The 20,794-nt window shown below is 41.7% G+C and overlaps 1 long non-coding RNA gene across 2 annotated transcripts; it reads left to right on the top strand.

Annotated features, from left to right (window-relative positions):
* Window positions 1-13,202: 13,202 nt before the first annotated feature.
* LOC141757632 (uncharacterized) lies at window positions 13,203-20,266 on the top strand. 2 transcript variants are annotated; one of them, XR_012591686.1, is made up of 3 exons: window positions 13,203-13,309; window positions 19,580-19,720; window positions 19,957-20,266. It is a non-coding gene; the product is annotated as an uncharacterized LOC141757632 (long non-coding RNA). The 2 variants fall into 2 exon arrangements; XR_012591685.1 differs by lacking the exon at window positions 13,203-13,309 and adding an exon at window positions 18,483-18,553.
* Window positions 20,267-20,794: the final 528 nt, after the last annotated feature.

The raw sequence follows: 20,794 nt of genomic DNA, 5'->3' as shown, positions 1-20,794 counted from the left end.
TTTATTTTAATCTGACAGCATTCAGTTATTTAAAGTGACATGGAAATGTTACTAGGTCCGACCTAGTAAGACTGCTGTCATAACTTTGAAGTAAAAGTGACTCAGGTGCTTATTTAGACATGTTAAATTGCCATCACATTTACGTAAAGAGCTTCATGACAGAAAGGAGCTTAAGTTTAGTGCAAGGCCCTTCTCATACTTTCTATAAACGTGCCATCTCTTGCTAGAATCCTTCGAAGGTATGAAATCAATTTTACTTCTATGCTGATGACATCCAAATCTACATACACATTAACACTACTGAGGAGTATTTGTCTGCAGTCAAAAGGTGGATATATTTTGACTATATGCAGGTTTTTGTCTACTCTAATCACAAGCAGAGTGGCAGGATAAAGTGCGATTCAAGTTCCTCATTTCAATCAACTTCGACACCAGATACAAATTTAAAACCTGGCACTCAAGCCTCTTTATTGAAACAGAGAATACTGCTGTTTTCTATCCTTATAAATATTCCAAGTCTAAATCAGTCCCTGATGTGATGCTTGTAATTAAAATCATGAGGGCTCTGGCCTGGGCTCGAGCACCGGGATTGAAATCAATGGTGTAGAGTGTTTACAGAGTACCTGCAGGTTGTGGTCACCGACTGTTGATACTGACTCGATCTGTTGGAGGTTCTTAGACAACGGCAGCGTAGGGAGAACAAGAAACAGCATCTGTCTAAATTAGATGATTAAAGGGAAAGTTTAATTAACCCTGTGGAAAGTAGCAGCTATTTCGGGAAGAGTCTGAGTCAGCCAGTTAACTTTTTACCATCGACGTTCTGCTTCCGTCATCCCTATTATGTAGTTTAATGTACTTTTTGTTCATTTATGGTGATCCAAAGATCTTCTGTGAGGTTCTTTGAAGCCATTCACATTCTATTCATTCGTTTGCCGTCTATTCTAGCCAATCTTAATATTTAAACTGTCCGAGGGTGATGAGGTAGTAACTGTACCGGTAACATGACTTCTATCTTTTGATCGGGACCTTGACAGGATGCAAAAAAAATCTGATTTTGCTCACCATCTAGAAAATGAGTGCAGACAAAAAGACCAATATATTACCAATTGTAGTTAATCTCAATGGAGACATATGGCAACATCTGAGGAGTACCATAGACTATAAAATATCTTTGTGATTCAGGGGTTCCTTTATTGGTCCAACCACTAGTGACAGACCTTCACACCTTGAGCCCCTTCTACAAAAACCTGATTGCGTCACCTCTTGAGTCATAGCACCCCCCCCGCCCCCCTCCTAATACTGAATCTGGGCATTACTCAACCTTCAACACCAGACAGTCTCTGCATATTTTCTCCCTCCATCAACAAGAAAAAGCAGTTTTTACAACACACAATGCCCCCATATGAATGGAGGATTGGAAAATAGCAGGAAATAGCACGAAGGCGGAGGCAAAGTGCGGGCTGTGTTGTTTGATTGAAAGCAGCTTGTTAGTCTTCGTTACCATGATATTTTGAGGACAGATGAAGGAAAGGCTGACTTAAGACTGCAGCTGGGAAATATTTTGTTCCTCGGTCTTTGCTGATATTCTCAGAGATGATTTATAAACTCACAGCTGTGTGTATAACTCGCTCGCCATTGGACATGTTTCTTTTTGGATGGACGGAGCACTGTCATGTTCAAGATATTATTTGTTTAATCACTAAAGAGAAGGTCAATTACTAAAAGAAACCCATTTGCTGTGCATAAATAATCCAAAGCGTAGCCATCAATGTCAGTCAGCTGCCATCAACAACTTGCCCGCCTGCAAGTGAAAGTCCAAGCCAAGCAACATGAAGCATCTTGCCCGAGTGCAGCATGACACAACCGTGTAAAGCATCTGCAGAAGCCAAGCGCTGACACAAGTGTTTTAAAGCCTACAACAGTGACTGAAGAGTCATAAATCGACTGGACTAAAATCCAATAACATGGAAAATATGAGACAGTTATAAAATCTCAAACATGATATATAGAAAAAAAAGCATGATATATACCACATGTTTGAGTGCCAAATCAAGCATCATTCTTCACCTCTGTGAACTACAAAGTGGAATCACGCTCAAGGTAAAAGATATTATTAGCTGGCATTTGCTGATTATTTCGTTGAATTAACATGCAGCATTAAAGTCAGGATTTATTTATTTTTGGCACCTTGTGGCAACTCATGCTAGTAATGGTTTCCTTGGGGAATCCCTCGACATAGGAAAGGAATTTATCACCCTGTGAGTCAGACCTTTTCCCACTTTTCCAGACTGAAGTAAGGATAACCCCATGGGGGTGGAGGCCTTGTTCTGTCTGTTGGATGGAGGTGGGAGTTAGCTCACCACAACCCCCCCCCCCCTCCCTTATACCGACTTCAGCCTCTTTCCTCTACTCCCCCCTGAGACATTCATGACCGAGTGGGGCCGATGATGGTCACGGAAAAAAGTACTGGAGAGCACAGGAACATTGTAGACAAGTTTGGTCATGCTGGTCAGTCGTAATGGTGCCGAAACGAGACGGCAGGAGGAGGAGGGAGCGACAGGGCAGTATCTGTGGCTCTGGTGGTAACGCACCCTAACTCAGCAGAGTTGAGGATCAGGGTTCTGGAGAGCAGCGCTCTGCTGCGGTCCGCTGTGCTCCGCAGGCCCTGCTGGAGACAACAACATCACAGGCTTCTTGTGGCTGGATCAGTGGGTCACGCTACGTTCGCTGTTAGAGAGAAAGCGCCTCCATCATCTCCTGAACGTACAGTACACGTGGGCTCTGGAGACTGCTGTGTATCCAACACTCCCTCCTTCCTCTTTCTCTTCTCTTTTTCTGACCTTCCATTTCATGTTCTCTCTTGCGCAAGACATTTGGACGCTCTTCTACAACTTGCTGCTTTGCAACCCCCCCACCCTCTAACGTCAACTTGACTTTCTCTCTTTCCTCTTTCTCCTCCTTCCATGTCAATCATGAAAATGCAGCATAAAAACAGACAATAGCAGGGCGAACACTAAAAAATCATGGGTGGTTCAGATAATTTGCTAGTTTGGAGTCAGTTTGAGTGATTTGCTCAAAGGGAGAGGGGAAGTTGATCATAAAATACTAAATGAGAGGCTCAGATTTTGTTTGCCAGAGCATGTTGCAGTATTGAAACAAACATCTGGCAAACAGCTTTCTCCACTTCCTTTCAACCGTCTCTCCTCTTTTCCTTGTCTTTCCTTCTCTTCTTCAACATTTCACATGAATGTGAAGTGGAAGTTGAGATATTGTATAACTGTGTGTGTACTGTACTTTAGGCTACTCCCTTTGTATTTGCCTTTATCTGTGATCCAGTCAGTGTACTCTCCTGAAATACAGCATGAATGAGGAAGTGATTAATATCATCTTTCATATCATCTTCTTGAGCCGTTTGAATAACAACAGTTATAAAAGGCTCCACTTCTCATGATTTGACAGGCAGTCGATTACATGATTCCAGAACTGGAATACACAACAAGCGATGTGTCCCCCCCTAGTGGTGAGAATGAGCAACTAAATCATGACAGCGCCAGGTCTCCTTTCGTTCTCTGGCCCTAACGCACAGTTTCCAGAAGCAAAACATGTAAACAGATAACAAGCAGAAAGCTTGAGCTTCAACAAACAACAACATGAATATGAGATAAGTCAATAAATCTGGCTGTGAAAGAAACACTGCATCAGCTGCATGGAAATAAATCATCATTTTAAACTCCCCTTGAGGAAAAGCATCATGTGTTTCAGCAAAACCATGAACCAGAGTTTGCCTTCACGTTGCTGCACATCGGCTGTGGTTTCTGATTCATTAGTGCTCTGGCAGATAATAATGTGTTTACATCTCATCTTTGTCTATGTTCCTCAGATAAACAGCCTTTTTCCTTTCTTTCGCTCTTCCCCCACTTTTTTTTCTCCATACTGCTGATGTGTCACCAGCCCCCCTATTCTTCTGCAGCTCCCTCTTCTCATACACACACACACACACACACACACACACACACACACTCGCTCTAGCGTTTCCAGATGTGTGCAGGGATGATGTCATGGCAGACCGGAGGCATTGGACTCTGAGCCTTCTCTTTTTTTCTCCAGAAAACATTCATCGCAGACGAGGGAGCACGAGGAGGAAGAGCAAAGCGCTGATAAGTTCCCAGACAGCATTGTGAGTGTACAATGCTTAATATCTCCCTCTGATTAGTCGAGGGGGGGGGGGGGGGGGGGGGGGATTATCTGAGTCACAACCTGTTTGTCATTGAACTCCCACCAGGGTAATCCCCCGTCTGACCCTTCAGCCCCTGCAGAAACCTGTGTCTCCATGTGTATTTCTTTGCATGTCATCCTTGCTGGACCACCAATGGTACCTGAACATCCTAAAACATGTGTCCATCAGCCTTCAGCAAATGTGTCTCTGTGCAAAAGGGGGTTAACTACCAACGACACAGAGAGTATAAGAGGAGGAGGAGCTGGTGAGTGTTGTGATGGTTGCTAGACGACTGCAGTGTAAATAAATTGCAAGAGAAGAAAAAAAAAAAAAAGGCCATGTAAACTGTGGTCCTCAGCGTGAGGCCTGTCTGAGATCTCTGGGGGATCATGAAAAGGGGGATGACTGGTAAGGGATAATATGAGCTGTCCCTAACCCTGTTACACACCCCAGCTGGACTGCAGGGATTTGGGCCTCAGACACCAGCTGGAAGGAAGAAACGCACCCACCACCCCATTTCTGTGTGACTTAACTACAACAGGACGTCAGAACAAATACTGTATGTACAAAAATAAAACAGGCTATGGAATGAAATGAACAGCCTCGGTATTGTCGAGTTAAGCAACTTTTTCATGGAGGCTAAATAATAATTTTTTATTTATAAATTAAATTGCCACTGTATTTTCCCTCGTACTTTTGATTACAGACTCCCAGTTGATCATTTTATAATTTCAGGTAATTGTTCATTTTCTAAATTTTTTTGCAATTGCCAAGTCACAAAACCACTAACTCATGGAGCCTATCTATTAAGCCCAACCATGATGTGTTTCCTAAACCCAACTCAGTAGTTTCGTTGTCCTAAACCTAATGCGGCCGTTACCGTAGTTTTGTTGCATGGCGAAAAAATTACACTGGAAAAGACTAAAATCCCTTCTCATGACACAGAATATCCTCGTAAAGTCGTGCTATTTATACGCCTTCCTGTGAATTTGGGTTCGCTAAACCAGAAGCACATTGTCATTAGACTGAAACACACTTTTTGCAAATAACTACACACGGCTATCTACATAAGACACATCATTCAAAAGCGGGTAGTCTTCCAACAATCTAAGTGTGCACGGACCGTGCATCCCGCGGTTGGCGGTAAACACACAGATGGCTGATATAAACTATCAGCCGACGCCACACGTGAAGCTTATAAGATTGTTGTTGTGTTATTTTGACCGGCTCTCAGAGTTTCAGTTTGGTTTTGGTAGTTTTGCGTATGATTGCCCTGCTAGTATATATAACTGATGACTGTAAATTTAAATTGTAAGGACCCAGTAGAGGTGAAATGCTGCCCCCTATTTGTTTGGAGCACATGGCTGCATTTTACACATTACACCTTTAAAGGGACTGTTTGTAAGAATCAGAAATTGCTTGTTAACAGCGACACCTGTGGCCGTTAAGTCAACGAAAGTCAGCGTCCTGTTGCTCGCTCTGGCGCTTGTGCTCGCTCCACATAGACATGAACGAGCATCGCTCAAAACAGTGAGGCGACACACGTCAGCTAAAAGCACAATATCACTCTATATTTCAGCTGCTTGGCAGTAATGTTAGCTGACCAGACGAAGGTCTCTCCATGAATCAATGCTGATCCTAGTGTTGGCTTTTCCTGCCTTCAGCCTCCCGACCGCGGCCGGAACAGGGGAGACACCCGGTCGGAGACGATAATGTTTCTCTCTGCGGAGCCCCGTCACTTCACAAGACACGGGAAACCTCTGTTGGTCTGGAGGAGCTGCAGCAGTTATTTCTGCACAAACGTCCACTGTACATTTACTAGATATTCTCAGAGCTAAACTAACTCTTCTGCAGTGTGTAGTGTGCGCGCATGCACGTGAGGTGGAGCGAAAGAGCAAGAACGAGCGCGGTGTGTGAGTGAAGGCAGGCAGAGGAGCAGAGGAGCAGAGTACAGCAGAGACTCCGGTGCTGGAGACAAAAGCTACGGTCCTCCGACCGCGGCCAACACTGTTTAACAGACGGGCTTCACTAGATACAACTTTGGTGCTTCCGTGTAGTTTGTGTTGGAGTCTGAGTCTGAACAGCGTAGCCACATGCGAGCGCGCATGTGACACCGACCCGCAATGATTTATACGTGTAAGAAGTTACAAACCGTCCCTTTAAGGTATGTAGTGTGTTTACACTGAAAATGTGACCAAATAAAGTATACTCAAAGTTAGATGCATATTAATTAGGCTAATACTTAATTTTCAAAGCTGCACTAATCGATATTCTTATATCAACAATTGGTGCCTTCATATGTGGTCGTGTTTACCGTGTTTACCGTGTTTACCGTGCTCACCGTGTTCACCGTGTTCATGAGATGAGTCGATATGAACGCCCCCCTCTTGTGGTATTCACAACCTCATAAGTGGAAAGTTTCTGAAAGCTCTGAGTTCACGAGTTGTGACGTGTTTGCTGACGTTGTCAGAAATGGCAGCGCCCATGGCAATTCATTTTTCGGTGCATAAAAACTTAATATATTGTAATTTTATAACTTGTCTGAGAAAAATGTTGATATTCCTAACTGCCTCATCTTTCTCCTCTGTCATTATGCCTTTGCATTTCCTGCATTATGTTACCCACTTGCTAGCTTGCTAAATCGTTAGCCTTTGTGGCTTCTAGACGCCGACAGTAATGTTAATATTGCCGTTGCTTAGCAGCGGTGTCCTCAAGACTTAACCACTTGAACGCCACGCATATCGTGCACACGACGTCCCACGTTGTAAACACGAGCTCACGAGTTTCATTTGAAGGCACCAAATGAATCAAATGGGCTGTGTGTAATGTCAAAGGGCTCTATGGAGCGTTTTATTGTCTTTCAGCTCATGTTTTGGTTTTACAGCCCACAACCCACGACTAGCTGGTGAACATAGCAGAACTTCTAGCTGCTAAACAGTTGTGTTTCCTTCAGGAGTTGGAGGAGAGCAACAACAGAACTACAAGGAGCACATTAAATATTGAACTTTAATCAGGTGAACATGACTTCATATGAATGACTCCATATCTGCTGGATGTTTCTCATAATGAGATCAAAAGGTGAAGATGAATAATAACTCAATGTTGCGTGTTGTTGCAGGTTGTGTATCCCACATTGCAAATGCTCAAAGAGATGAAGGAGCTATTCACAGCTGCAAAACATTAAAAAGCAAAGTGTGGATGGGATAGCTCAAAAACACCTCCGAAAACATTAAATCATTAAATCATTAAATCACTGGAAAAACATTTTAATGTTTCTCTTTTTGTGAAATTTAAACATCAGCAGCTCTCTAAAGGGGCGTTGTATCATTTCCTGTTTTTTGTATTCTAACAGTTAAATACAAACTCCATACCAGTAGTGTGTAGTGTGGAAGCAGGACAAGCAAAGAAATAGACCTGTCAGCCACAGGTGTTACTAATATCATTACTGATGGTGTTCCAGGTCCAGGGCTCTGGTTTTGAGCATGATGACTCACTTGTGTGAGACTCCTCATGGAACAGAGGGATCATTAATGTCATTAGTTCCACCCGTGTCTCTCCAACCACAAGTCAAACTCCCTGCCATGAAATAAAACCCTCTTGAGTGTTGAATCTCTTAATAACCATCTTCACATTTGGGAGGATAATTTAATTGTGTATCACTTTAGTCCCACACTGTTTACAATGTAGCTTTGGCACATGACTCTGTTCTGTATCAGCCCAGTGTTTTTAAAACAGCTGAGTAGATCAATTTAACAGCTAATCGCAGACTTTAATCAGATTACTTCACTTTAGCCATGAAGATTAGGTCCCCAGCCCACCCACATACAACACAGTCTCAGTCTGTATCTGACACTCTCCTCTTCTTCTATAAAAAGATCTCGTTAGGGCACAAAACTCAAAGCAAATGATCCAACCATACAACAGACAACTGCCTTTCATTCTCTGTTGTTATTAAGAATAAGACCGAATCTTGGCTTTATTCCCGTCTAAATCCAAATCCCCTCTCTGTTTTTCCCTGCTGGGTGGTTTCACTACAAAGGCAGTGTGACGGATCTCCCAGCTGAGGCTAATCTGTCCTGAGTTGTGTGGCACCTTTGGGTGCTCTGTTATTCCAACACAGTCTCACGGCAGTTCGTGAAATAGTCACGAAATTGAAGCTATTTGATTCATGTACATAGACACACATTTCCTTTTTTTTTGTGACGCTCAGCACGACTCTCAACAACACATGATGCACGTGTCGATTTCTGCTTCACTCTTTTCAAAATGAAATAACTTAGTTAGGTTTAGGAAAAGATGGTGGTTTGGGTTAAAATAACTCTGGAAGTGCCGTAACTTAAGTACGGAAGATACGTGAAAAAAACTACTTAGTTAGGTTTAGGAAAAGATGGTGGTTTGGGTTAAAATAACTGGAAGGGCCGTAACTTAAGTACGGAAGTCATTTGACAAATAAATCAACTTTGACTTGTGGTTTCACACGGTACACAAACAGCGGTCTCCTGTGCTTTTTACCCCATCATCCACCCCGACCTCCTCCCTATAGCAAGGTTCAAAAATGCGTTCAATTACGTGGATTACATACAAATTGATTTTGTGCTGACCATCAAATAATTTTTTTTTAAAAAAGTGACATTTTTGTCTATGTTCATGAATCAATACATTTCGTGACTATTTCACCAACTGCTACTCTGTGGGATGGGCTGGTTATTCTCATAATCAGACGATGTTTTGGTATTCAGTTGATTTAAGATGTAATCTCTGAATCCCTCTGACACGACGGCTGCTTTATCATCCAAAGAATCTCACACCTGGCCTTAATTTCCTGTGATAGTGAATACAAAAATTGCCTTTTGAAGTTGAAACCTCACAGAGAGAAAATCACTACTACACTGCATCAAGCAGGAGCTGGAGAACCACTTTCATCGTGTTTCCCTTTAGCAAACACAACCACAGCGAGCTCCATGGAAGTGACAGATTATTGAGATCATTTGAAATCTTTCCAAACATTCTCAAGTGGTCTTTGCTCCATTTAATAACCCTTGTCTGTATTTTTAAAGGAAAGAAAGAAACTATTTGTAAAATAAGAAGCCATTTTGGGTCCAATATAAGTAGTTCACACAGTCACTGTTTCCAATAGGCCGGGACCTGATGGAATAGATGTTTGTACTCCTGTCTCCTACTAAATTACGTATTTTCTTGCAGAATGCAGTCACATTTCCAAACAGTTTTAAACATGTGGTTAACATTGTACAAAACAAAAAAGGCAACAAAATTACCTGGTTAGGGTTAGTAAAAAAAATCATGATTAAAATAAGTGAACATTGATTTTTAGTTTCATGTGGGACACAAACCTATTTGTAATACGGCAAAAACAAACGTAATCCATGACAAAATACGTTTCCCTCAAAATGTAATTCACAATGCAGTTTTGATGTATAAGAACATCATTTTTAGAAAACCGGGCTGCTATGGAGTTTTTAACTCTTTGAACTCTGGAACAGAAATGGTCTGCCGGTGCCTAACATTGGTATTTTTGCTTATTGTGGTGTCATTTCTTGGAGTACCTTCAATTGCTTCATATCCCTAAAATCTGTACAACCTAGGCTAAAAGGTAATACAGCAAAAGTCAATTCACCATATAATTATTTATAAAAGTATTGAAATTACAAAAATATATATACAAAAATCATACACGTGTTTTTGTCATCTTTGAATAAACACAATGTAGAAACATGAACAAAACAACTAACATTATTTGAACAATGTACATTTTTAAAGTTTTTTTCTCCTAAAAATGATTGTGAATTATGTTTCTAGGGAAATGTATTTTATCACGGCTTGTTTTTAACGTATAACAAATCTGTTTGTAACGATAGTCTGCAGAAGTCCACCTAGGGAGGAGGCCTGGGTGGTGGACTTATGCCCAGGACCAGTGTTTGTGTACCGTGTGAAACTAAAAGTCAATGTTCACTTATTTTAATCATACTTAACCTAACAAAGTTGTTTTGTTTTGCTTCAATTTACAACGTTAACCACGTGTTTAAAACTGTTTGAAAGTGCAACTGCAATCTGGAAGAAAATACGTTTCCCTCGAAAATTGAGGATGCAGTTTAGTTGTATGGGAATCTTGTAGGAGATGGGATTGCTCCTTTTTATGACCTGAGAGCAAAGGCATTGATAGTTTTATTATGTTACGTTCTGTGTGTAACATTATGTTGACAGATGCCTTTCTGCTGCAAGAAGAAAAAAAGTTCTAGACATTATGGTTTTTATTTTAGATTGATTTAAACAGGATTTCCTGCGGCCGTCTGCCGAGGTCCATTTTTAAAGGGTTAAGAGCGGGTCCCATTTTGTTTGTCTCGCTTGAGTGATGAACATTCCTGCCAATGGTTTTACACGATGGCACTGATCGACAGTTAGTGGCGGTAACGTGATAAACAACATAGCAATGTGCCAGCAAAAGACGAAAAAGAAGAAGGCTGCTAGCTAATAAACCAGGATGTAAACAATACAGGTTCCAAAATATCCACAAAAATGGCTTTGCAAATGTTTTATGAGGACAAAAATGCATTCAACACATTTGTTAGACCTCAAAAATACAAACAATGTGTTTTGGTGAGAAGCAGTGAATGTAAATATAACTTTATGTGTTGACAGGAAAAGTACAGAGTGTGCCTTTAAACCTCCATGGACAAAGTCAAAGAGACTTTTCTTTTTGTTTTTCTGGGTCAGCACTACTATGTTGAACACCAGTGAAAAAGACAAAGGGCAAATGAGGATATGGCTGATATGAAAACTTGCACTCTCAAGAAATTATTTAAAACTACCCATGTTAGCTGAACTCTTGCTGAGCCTTCATGAATTACTCATGAATGAGGGAATGGTTAGCATCATTTTAACCTCATGTTCAGTTGTGCTTGTTACCCCATCCACATGTGCGGTCACACGCATACTGCTGCATTTTCCCCTCACGTCTGGGTGTCGTACACACAATTGAGGTGTTATGACGCCACCAGACGCCACCACAACACTCAGTAGGAGACAAAAGAAAAGGGGAACCAGACACAGGGATGCTGCTGGCTGGTGAGATGGAAGACGAGGTGGATGTTTATTGTAACCCCACTGAAGCTGAGACAGGAAAGAAATGCGTTCATGTTTCCTGCACCGTTGAGTAATCTCACAATTCTGCTAAATCTTTACTAGATTTGACATTTCTGACCCAGTAAACTCCTCAGCCAGAGACATTGCAGCGGATGATTCTGGAAAAACAAAAACATGAATCAGTTTTTTTCTTCTACAGAAGAGGAAATGTGTAATCCTGGAGACGCTTCCCAGATGGAAACATGTGCTTGTTTTGGACTTTGTCTTTATGTGACTGTCAAAGAAGAAATATGGATCAAGCCTGCAAAAGCTCACCTGCATTAGTGAGGAAGTCTTCATTTGTGTTTTGATAAAATGACAATAAAGAATTGGGGACATTTATCTGTCATATTATCAGGTTTTATTGCTGTGTAAAGGTGTGTGTCATCTGCATAAGAATGGAGGAGAACATATTTATAGATAACTCAGAAATAAGTCATGAGATGAAGATGTAGATAGACCTCAGAATAGACAAATATTTAACCCACAAGGAGGGGAAAAGTGTTAATAAAGATGGGAATAATATTTTTACAGGATGCGTGTGAAGACCATTCTGTGACATTACTTAGCTTAGCAGGAAGAGCACAGGTGCAGCTAATAACCTTAATGATTACTCTGTCGGTGTCCCAGTAGGAGTAGCTATCATTGATGATTAATTGCATCTGTGCTTTTCCTGCTGTGACATGTCAAAATGTCTGATGAGGCAAATGCCTACTGAAAAATGAGTGTACATCAAGGACAACGATATCTATATCTAGCATTATAAATTGATTATTATTATTATGTTTTTTTAGCCTAATCCTAAAGTGACGCCAATAACTATAGTGGGGTTTTTTGTCGGAAAATAAAGGGACGCCAAGGAGCAGTATATGATGAGTTGGGATGAGAACGTGTTACCTACTGACTTCAGTAACGCATCAATATCTAGCATTCATTAGCAAACAATTAGCCACAACCTGCCTCTGCATATTAAACAACGTCAAACAAAGGGAATATTTGAAACCAAAGTTAAGGTGTCTTTGTGGGAAGTGTTGATGGTTCACTTTTAAGAGAGGGAGTTTGAACCACAGGCGTATAGGGGAACAAGTAGGTTTATGTTGTAATTTGTTTGTTTCCATGTATTGTGTTTGTTTTTTTCCATCAAGGTTTTTAGTAATGCTTTTAAGTGCTCTCGTCTGGGATTTTTGTGTCATGATACTCTTTTGAGTTGTTGTGCTTTTAAATTCCTAATAGGGATGCTAATTTTGAAAACAATTCTTAACCGTTAACTGACCCTTGTTAACCAATTATTAACCGTTAACCGACAAGATTTGTGCCTCGCATGCAGCAGTGGGCCAGCTGCAGTGTATGAGCACAACAGACAACTGAGTCTCCAGTTCACCGTCCGGGAGCGTTAACTTAGCAGCTACGATGCTGCGTGTAGTGTCGCGGGCATGCCGCAACTTTCCCAGTGAAAGTCTTCACCGCACATTTAATTTAGTTTAGCAGGTTGTCAGACTTCGTGCTCGCCGCCGCAGCCACACAAATACAGTCTGTCAGCGCGATGTAACTTTAACGAGTGTCCGTGTGTGTGGCAGATTAAGATAGCGTTAATCGGTTAAAATGCTGAATGTCGGTTAGCGGTTAAACGGTTAATTATTAACATCCCGAATTCCTAATAAAAGTAAAATCACAATGAGCTAAATGAGCGTGTGCAGGTGAGCATGGTTGGTATTCAGCTGCAGCAGAGACAGGTGTGAGAGGTGTGAGAGGTGTGAGGACGGCTCATCAGAGCAGCGGCAGCAGGTGAGCTGATTAACACAGCAGCTGCTGCTTGTTGACTAATTACATTCTCCTTTAAATGCAGTCGTGGAGCTCTGATGACTGACACACACCACAGACCAACCTGGTTTCATCCCAACTCATCACATACTGATGCTTTGTCACATCCCTTGGTGTCAACAAAACCACTTAGTAAGTTTTATGAAAAAAGTTTGTAGTTTGGCTTAAACTTCCTACGTTTGGGAAGTGAAAATGAAACGAACGTCATGAACCCAAAGACAACGTGCTGTTGGTTTCACACTGGACATGAGCAGTGGTCTTCTGGATGAAATATATTACATATGTCTGCTGGACATGTAAATATACAACTGTTTACAAAAATACATAACTCACCTGAATATAGGTCCTGAAATATTAACCTATAGCGGGAATAGTAAACACTACTAACCCTTTGTTATTCAGCCTGTCATTTCACTGTATGAATGAAAATACTCACCAGTTACTGGTACTTAAATGTAGGTACTGTGGAAGAAAACAAGACTATAGGTTACCCCAAAGGTTCTTGATGCAAGTACAATGCACTACAAAAATGCAAGTATCATTTATTTCCCCTTTCCTCTAAAATGCCCAATTGTCCCTCCCTTGTTCGCCACACTCTTGCTTTCTTCCTCTGTACCTACAGAATATTTACGTACCAGTATGAAACTGTAAGTATTTTATTGGTACTTGATTTATACAACCATACTGTAGATTGCAGGCTGTACTGTAATGTGTCCCATGGCCAATAGTGGTGTTAGATATAAGGATAACGTTTATTCTGAATCATATATCCAACCTTTCCTCTCTTTAACTCTCAAAAGAAAGAGAGTAATAAAAAAAGAAGAAGTAATTCCTCATTTAAATGCATGCACTCATTTGCTTCCAACCAGATTTTCATTAGTGGAGCCGAGGGAATCTGCTCCGTGATTGGTAATCAGTTCAGAAATGAGACAAACCCGCGGTAAGAGTCGTCTCATGAATTAACTGGAGGAGAAATGAAATGTGCTGTCCTGCAGGCACCCTGGGGTTTCACTGGTGACGGGGCCTCTTCATTAAAAGCCTGTTTTGAGGTCATGCAGGGTGGAGGCCATCTCTCAGTAGTAGACAGAGACTCCCTCAGAAGCCGGACCGGCCATCCAGGTTTTAGTGCTTGTATGATTCATAACGGCAATCCTGAGTCATCTCTAACGGCACCTATTTGATCACGTTGACTTCTTTGGCATTTTGTTACACCAGTATAATTTCCCATGGGACTCCCGAATGTAGGACACCGTCCACCCAACAGGCTTGTTAACTAAGAAACTGGATGTAATTGGGACAATGTCCAACACAATAGAATGTTGAAAATGCCAAATTTAAAATAAGTTCTCATTTTTTGTGTCGTTTATTTTTCAATTTATGATGAATGGACACAATAACGTGAACACCTGTAGAGTCTAATTCAATCTGGTGAAGTTTATAAATCTATTTTTTTTATTTCAGTTTGTGGTTTGTAGGATTGATGCGGGGTAATGGAGGAAAGGAGAAGAGTTTTGTACCCAAGCCTCATCTCCATTAGGGTTATGTCTGTCTGTGTGTCTCCATGTCCTTGGTTTCGAAGGGTTGGGGAGGATCTGTGTACTTAATTAGCCTGGGTTCATTGCTGGCTCTGCATGCGCGTGGTTGGACCATCTCTCATGGTTGTGAGATGAGTTCTCTGCGGTACGGCTGCCTGGAGTCAGAGGTGGTCAGATGGTCTGGAGGTTTGCCACAGCTGCAGTCACACCGGGTAGAAAAAGACCTTATGAAATTGTCCAAAGATTTCAAAGAGCGGCTGGAGCAACAGACGTTCCTTTGTCCTGCGGTGAAGGCATTCGTTACACTCATACGCTGTGGTATTCACTGTGAACACGTATTAACGTTTGTTTCCAAATGTCATTTTCCATAGTGTGTGTGTGTGTGTGTGTGTGTGGGGGGAGGATGATGACACTGAGAGAGCGCCATGTGAACCGTCTGGTAAAAATGTCAAACTGCAACCCGACCGTGTGGCTCGGAGCCACTGTTGAATCCAAATTACAACTCAAGGTGGAGAGGTCAGCGGAGGAATCTTATTGTTGGTCCCTCCTGTTTGTTTGTTTTTTACGGGTGGTGGGGGTTTCTTTAAAGGTGACAACTAGTTCACTGTCGCCTTCTTTCTCAGAGGAACTCCCAAGAACACATTTCCAAAACCACACAAAGAGAAGACTTTAAACATCCAGTGAGCTATGAATGGAAATATGGAGATCGCCGGGCTCAGGCTGTTCTCATACACCGTTCATAGCTACATATATCTACGAAGAGTAATGCACTGTAATCCATGTATATGCCACGTTTTGGTCGTCACCAAAGAAACATGAGAGGTTGGAGTTACGTACAATCGAACATTAACAATTGACAAGACATTTTCAGGCGACCAAAAATGTTCTAATTAACTTTGATGAAGTGAAAACACACTGTGAAAGGGTTAAAGTTCTAAAACGAAAACACGGACAACTCCCAGACCGGACAACGCCGTGGTAGCGACCTGTCAATCACAAGGTAGCCCCGCCCTAAAGCATCCCCTGCTTTATGGTCTATCTGACTCTAAATGGGACCATCATTTACTAAATGAACATCATGCTGTATTGAAGAAGACTTGAAACTAGAGATTGAGACCATAAACTGATGTTTACAATGTTTACTGAGGGAATAAATCAAGAGAGAAGTAGACTCATTTTCTCATGGACTTCTATACAGAGGAGTCGCCCCCTGCTGGCTGGTAGAAAGAATTCAGGTTTAAGGTACTTCCACATTGCCTTCACTCTCAGACCTGGTGGTAGCCCGCTGATAAAGGGCGACAAATACAGCGTAGGGAGGAGGTCTGGGTCGATGGGTGGGAGACCGATGTTGGTACCCTGTGTGGAACCAGAAGTCAATATTGATTTATTTGTCACGTAACTTCCATATGTAAGTTATGTCACTACCGGAGTCATTGAAACCTGAACCACAGTCTTGTCCTCAGTTTTGTTGCCTAAACCTCACCAAGATGTGTCCTGTGAAGACGGAATTTATTTTGAAAATATTGTAATGAGCGGAAATTGACACGTGCGTCACATGTTGCTAGACATTTGTAGGAAAACGCACAAAAAATGAGGAATAACTTTTTGTAAGATATCATATGAACCGTCAACATATTCTCACTCCCAACTCATCAAATACCGCCGCTTTTTGAGTGGCGCACCGGGTACCCCTCTTGTGTTACTTTTGGACGGACTGGGGACGGCGTGTCAATATATGCTTGTTACATGCATAGTGTCCTTTCAAAATAAACTTCTGTTTTTTTACAGGAAGTTCACAACCACTTAATTCAGGTTAGGAAACAGTTTTGGTTGACGTTAACTTCACTGACTACCATCTCACGTGACTAAAGACTGACGTGACAAAATAAGTCGACGTTACTTTTAGTTTCACACGAGACACGAACAGCGAACAACCTCCTGGTTGAAAGCCTGCTCCGAAGCAGGTTAGCTGTTCAGTATAAGTTACCGTGACGATCTATCCCAGTGAGAAGTGATCCACCGTTTTAGGACTGAAAACCCTGAAGGGTTAACCCTGAATCTACCTCGCTAACCCCGAATCCTGCTTCGTAGTAGAGGCCTCAGGTGGGAACCATTGTATGAGAACACATTGCCAGGTTAGGCTACTGACCCCAGAAAATACGCATTTTTTGAAATAAAGCAACACCAGAAAGATAATGTAATGTGAGCGTTATTTGGATCACAATGTCAGAGTTTTTGTCCCCTTTTGTTTCCTTTAATTAATGTGAAACTTTCTACAGCTTTCTACAGTGCATTCACATCATTCAGAGAAATACTTTAAATTTCATGTGAACCAAAATGCAGTAGTGCTGAGCTTGCCACTCTGGTGAGGAGCTTTAGCTCAAGTTTTCCCCACTTATATTTCCACTATTGCGCCAAATAAATGGGATCCATCATAATTTTGCTGATGCCTGGAGAGAAAAGGGGAAAAAGGAGAAAAGGGAAAGTGAGAGGCAGAGGGCACACAGAGCAAGAGAGATCTTCTGCTAGATTGTGAAGTGTTTTATGGTCCCTGACCCACGGCTGCATGCCTTCGTCTCTAATTAGCGGCAGTTAATTAAAGAGCAGAGATTAGGCGGGCTTGCTGAGGGGAAAGTGAAAAGTATCTGCTGACACGCCCCCAGGCTCAGTGTAAACACATAGTGCACATCAATGGTGGCTGAAGTCACCCCCTGCTGTTCCAGCTCCGACAGAGTTAAGACATTGGTGCGTGCAGTGAATCAAGTCAAGAGCACATTTGTTATCCTTATATATGTATTGACGATATTGAGGACTAGTTGCCAGATGGCAGCCCAGTAAGGTCACAACATTGTTGTTGGGAGTAGATTGTACAGTGCTGCGTTGTCAGTTGGGACCATAATGTGCAGAATATTATAGAAAACTGAAGCCCCAGTCCAAGTATTATCTCAGCTCGGCTCGGGACGCAGCCTGCTGACAGCATATCTATTCCAGATGGAGGAACCAGCTTCCCTCTTTTCACATTTTTCTTGGTTTTTAGAGACCTTCTTTGTTACACTAGCAGCGCGCCTGTGCTTTCATTTTTGGAAATGTAATTGCAGATTGTGTTTGTCTCTAATATCAAAGCATTTCCTATTAATGGATGTCTGTCTGTGACATGCGTCCAGGCAGTCTGAGGTGGCCAAGTGTCTTTTGTTCACTGGTGGTTTGCGTCTTCCTTTCCCACACTTCGCATACTTTGGGGGAAGGATTCAACATATTTTGGCTCTGAAAATATCCAGCAGAGTTCTTCCAGCGAAGAAGACGAAGCTGCAACAGGCCAGCAGCTGAGTGCTGTTCAGTGTTGAAAGATGTTTACTCATTCCAGGCTCGGTTTGACGTTGCAGTCACAGAGACTGTGAATAACAGCCTTCCTCGTTCTGCACACCTGTACTGCATCTATGCTGCAACTTCATTAGAAGAAAAGAGGTCCAGGAGGCCCTCAGGGTGCTCTGGCTTACGCTGCATAAAGGACATGAATAGCATGGAATCATATTAATCAGAATCAGTGATTGATTTGGTCATATGTAGTAACAGGTCCATTCAGGAAGTTGGATGAATTTGTGGTATAAAATGCCGACATAAATCAAAATAGCTTTAATAGAGTTCAAAAATTCAGGGACGCTGTGAAACTAAATCATTCAGTCCAGTTCAACTTACTGCTGTTCTACCACTTAAAGGGGACGTGAGATGAAAAAACTCACTTTTTCAGTGCTTGTGCTCATACATTTCAGTATCTGGAGGAACTACCAACCCACAAACTGTGAAATAAGACAACCCTGTCAGTTTTTTGTGGGCTGCTTAGGTAAGAAAACATGTCACCAAAGAGTATAGAAGCAAAGAAAACAGCTGCTGCTGCCATTTTGGACTGAAAATGCTTATCATATTTTAAAATGTTATTGTTCAACACAGGACACAAGTCAGTAGAATATAACAATAGAATAGATATCATTTTGTTTTACCTTTGTAAGTCACTTTTTAGACAGACGTTTTACTGGCGTCTGGTCGTCTCTTTCAGTCCAAAATGGCGGAAGCGTAGCGCTGCTGCTGGGCGCTGATGTTGCAACGGAACAATTGACTTTCACTTCTCTGCAATATACGTTCTTTGATGTCACTTGTGGGCTCATTAGAATATACCGCCCCACAGCTTGAGAACTACCTTTGTAAAGGTGCAACATATTTTTGCTCAAGCCAATCAGAGCAGACTGGGCTGAGTGTTTCAGACAGAGGGTGAATACAGGTATATTCAGACAGAGGGTGAATACAGGTATATTCAGACAGAGGGTGAATACAGGTATATTCAGACAGACAGGATGAGAACAATAATGGATTTTATTTATTTTTTGTATTTTTTTTCTAAAAATGAACAGGTTATGTCTCATTTAAAGGTGCTATGTGCAATCTTCAGAAGATCCTTGTTATTAATGACACCGGTGGCCATTAAGTGAACTGTAGCCAGCTTCCTGTTTCTCGGGAGTCTGAATTAATTAGCTGATGTTATCCACTCAAGACAGTACTTTGCTACAGTACGTTAGCTACACACTGTTAGTGCTGTAGGCGAGCTGAACAGAGTCAATGGACTCAGTACCGTGCAGAACGTCACATCCTTTGGATTTTCACGGGAAAAAAACGCCCAGAGTCCTTTACATAGAAATCAGTCCTCAGGATGTTATTGGCAACAGAGAAAGTTGAGAAGGTCTCAGTATTTAAGTTCCACACAATTCGTTCACACATTGGCAATACAAAGCAATTAATACATGTAAATTCACATATTACCTTTAAACACACACACACAGAGTGCATGAGGTGACGGCCTTGATGCGTTTCACAGGCAGACACCAACCCCCACCAGCCCTTAGTGACGGGGCAGACTGGGCCGCTCTCCAGAGGTGTGCTTTCTCCATCAGACCGCCTGCTCCCACACCAGGCCAGACAGGAACAGACCAGTAATGGAACAGACTGACACCAGCAGGTAAAACACACCGCGGTGACCAGCCAGAAAACCTTATTACAACCTTAAAACAGGGCGTCCAATTTATTCCCCAAGTTTTTATTGATTGGCTGAAAGAGCCGAACCACTAAACAGCATGCGATGTTTAATAATGAGTTAATACCGTCTTTAAAACATCTTTGTTGTTTCGTTAGTTTAGAACTGAAGCTTGCTAAAACGCATAAATGCTTTTCTTCTGTTTTTTTTGTTTTTTTCAGAAATGGCAGTTGTGAAAATGAAATGAAGACAACTTTAGGGACTGTCTGAATATGCTGCTGGTCCATCCAACATCCTTTTACTTTGGCCTTCAGAAAGGTCTGAAATGTTTAAATAAAAGAACAAGACAAACTCTACAGCCATGCTTGCTGCTCTGTGAGACTGTACTTATAGGCACAGTGGTGCTTTGAGCTAAATGCTAACACGACAATGCTAACATGCTGACATTTAGCAGGTATAATGTGTATTATAAAGTGTTTGTGTTTGTGTTGTGATGCGCTGCTCTGCTCACAATAAATACATTATTTTCGCACCGCAACTTGTCTCAATCGTGCTGCTCTATTCCCTCACGTCTTCAGCGCAATGCATGATGGTACATAGTGCTCGGTTAGTGACCATCGTTGTGCACTGCTTTTCACTATGCATTGTGGGATATTTTGAGTCCATTATATAGGATATCATTTTCACTATACATTCGGACAGCCCACTAGTCCACTAGTGAGGAGTGAGTGATTTCGGGCACAACCCATGTCTCACTGTGCTAGTTAAGCATGTCAGCAATTTTTAACCTGATGATGGATTAAATGTTAAAGGTCCCATATTATAAAAAAGTGCGATTTTCATGTTTTTTTATTATAAAGCAGGCTTAAGTCCTATAAAGATACTGTGAAAGTATCAAAACGCTCAATCCACAGGGAAATATACACAGCCCGTATTCAGAAACTCTGCAAGTTGTCAGGATTTCTGTCCATTTGTGATGTCACAAATATACAATATTTAGACCCTTTACACGTAAACATTCTAAATGTGTCCCAGTTTATTACTGGTTGCAGTGTATGT

This window comes from Sebastes fasciatus, chromosome 19, assembly GCF_043250625.1.
Source record: "Sebastes fasciatus isolate fSebFas1 chromosome 19, fSebFas1.pri, whole genome shotgun sequence".
In the NCBI taxonomy this organism is placed as follows: Eukaryota; Metazoa; Chordata; class Actinopteri; order Perciformes; family Sebastidae; genus Sebastes; species Sebastes fasciatus.
The sequence above is the reverse complement of the archived record's forward strand: the minus strand, read 5'-3'. Positions and strand labels throughout refer to the sequence as shown.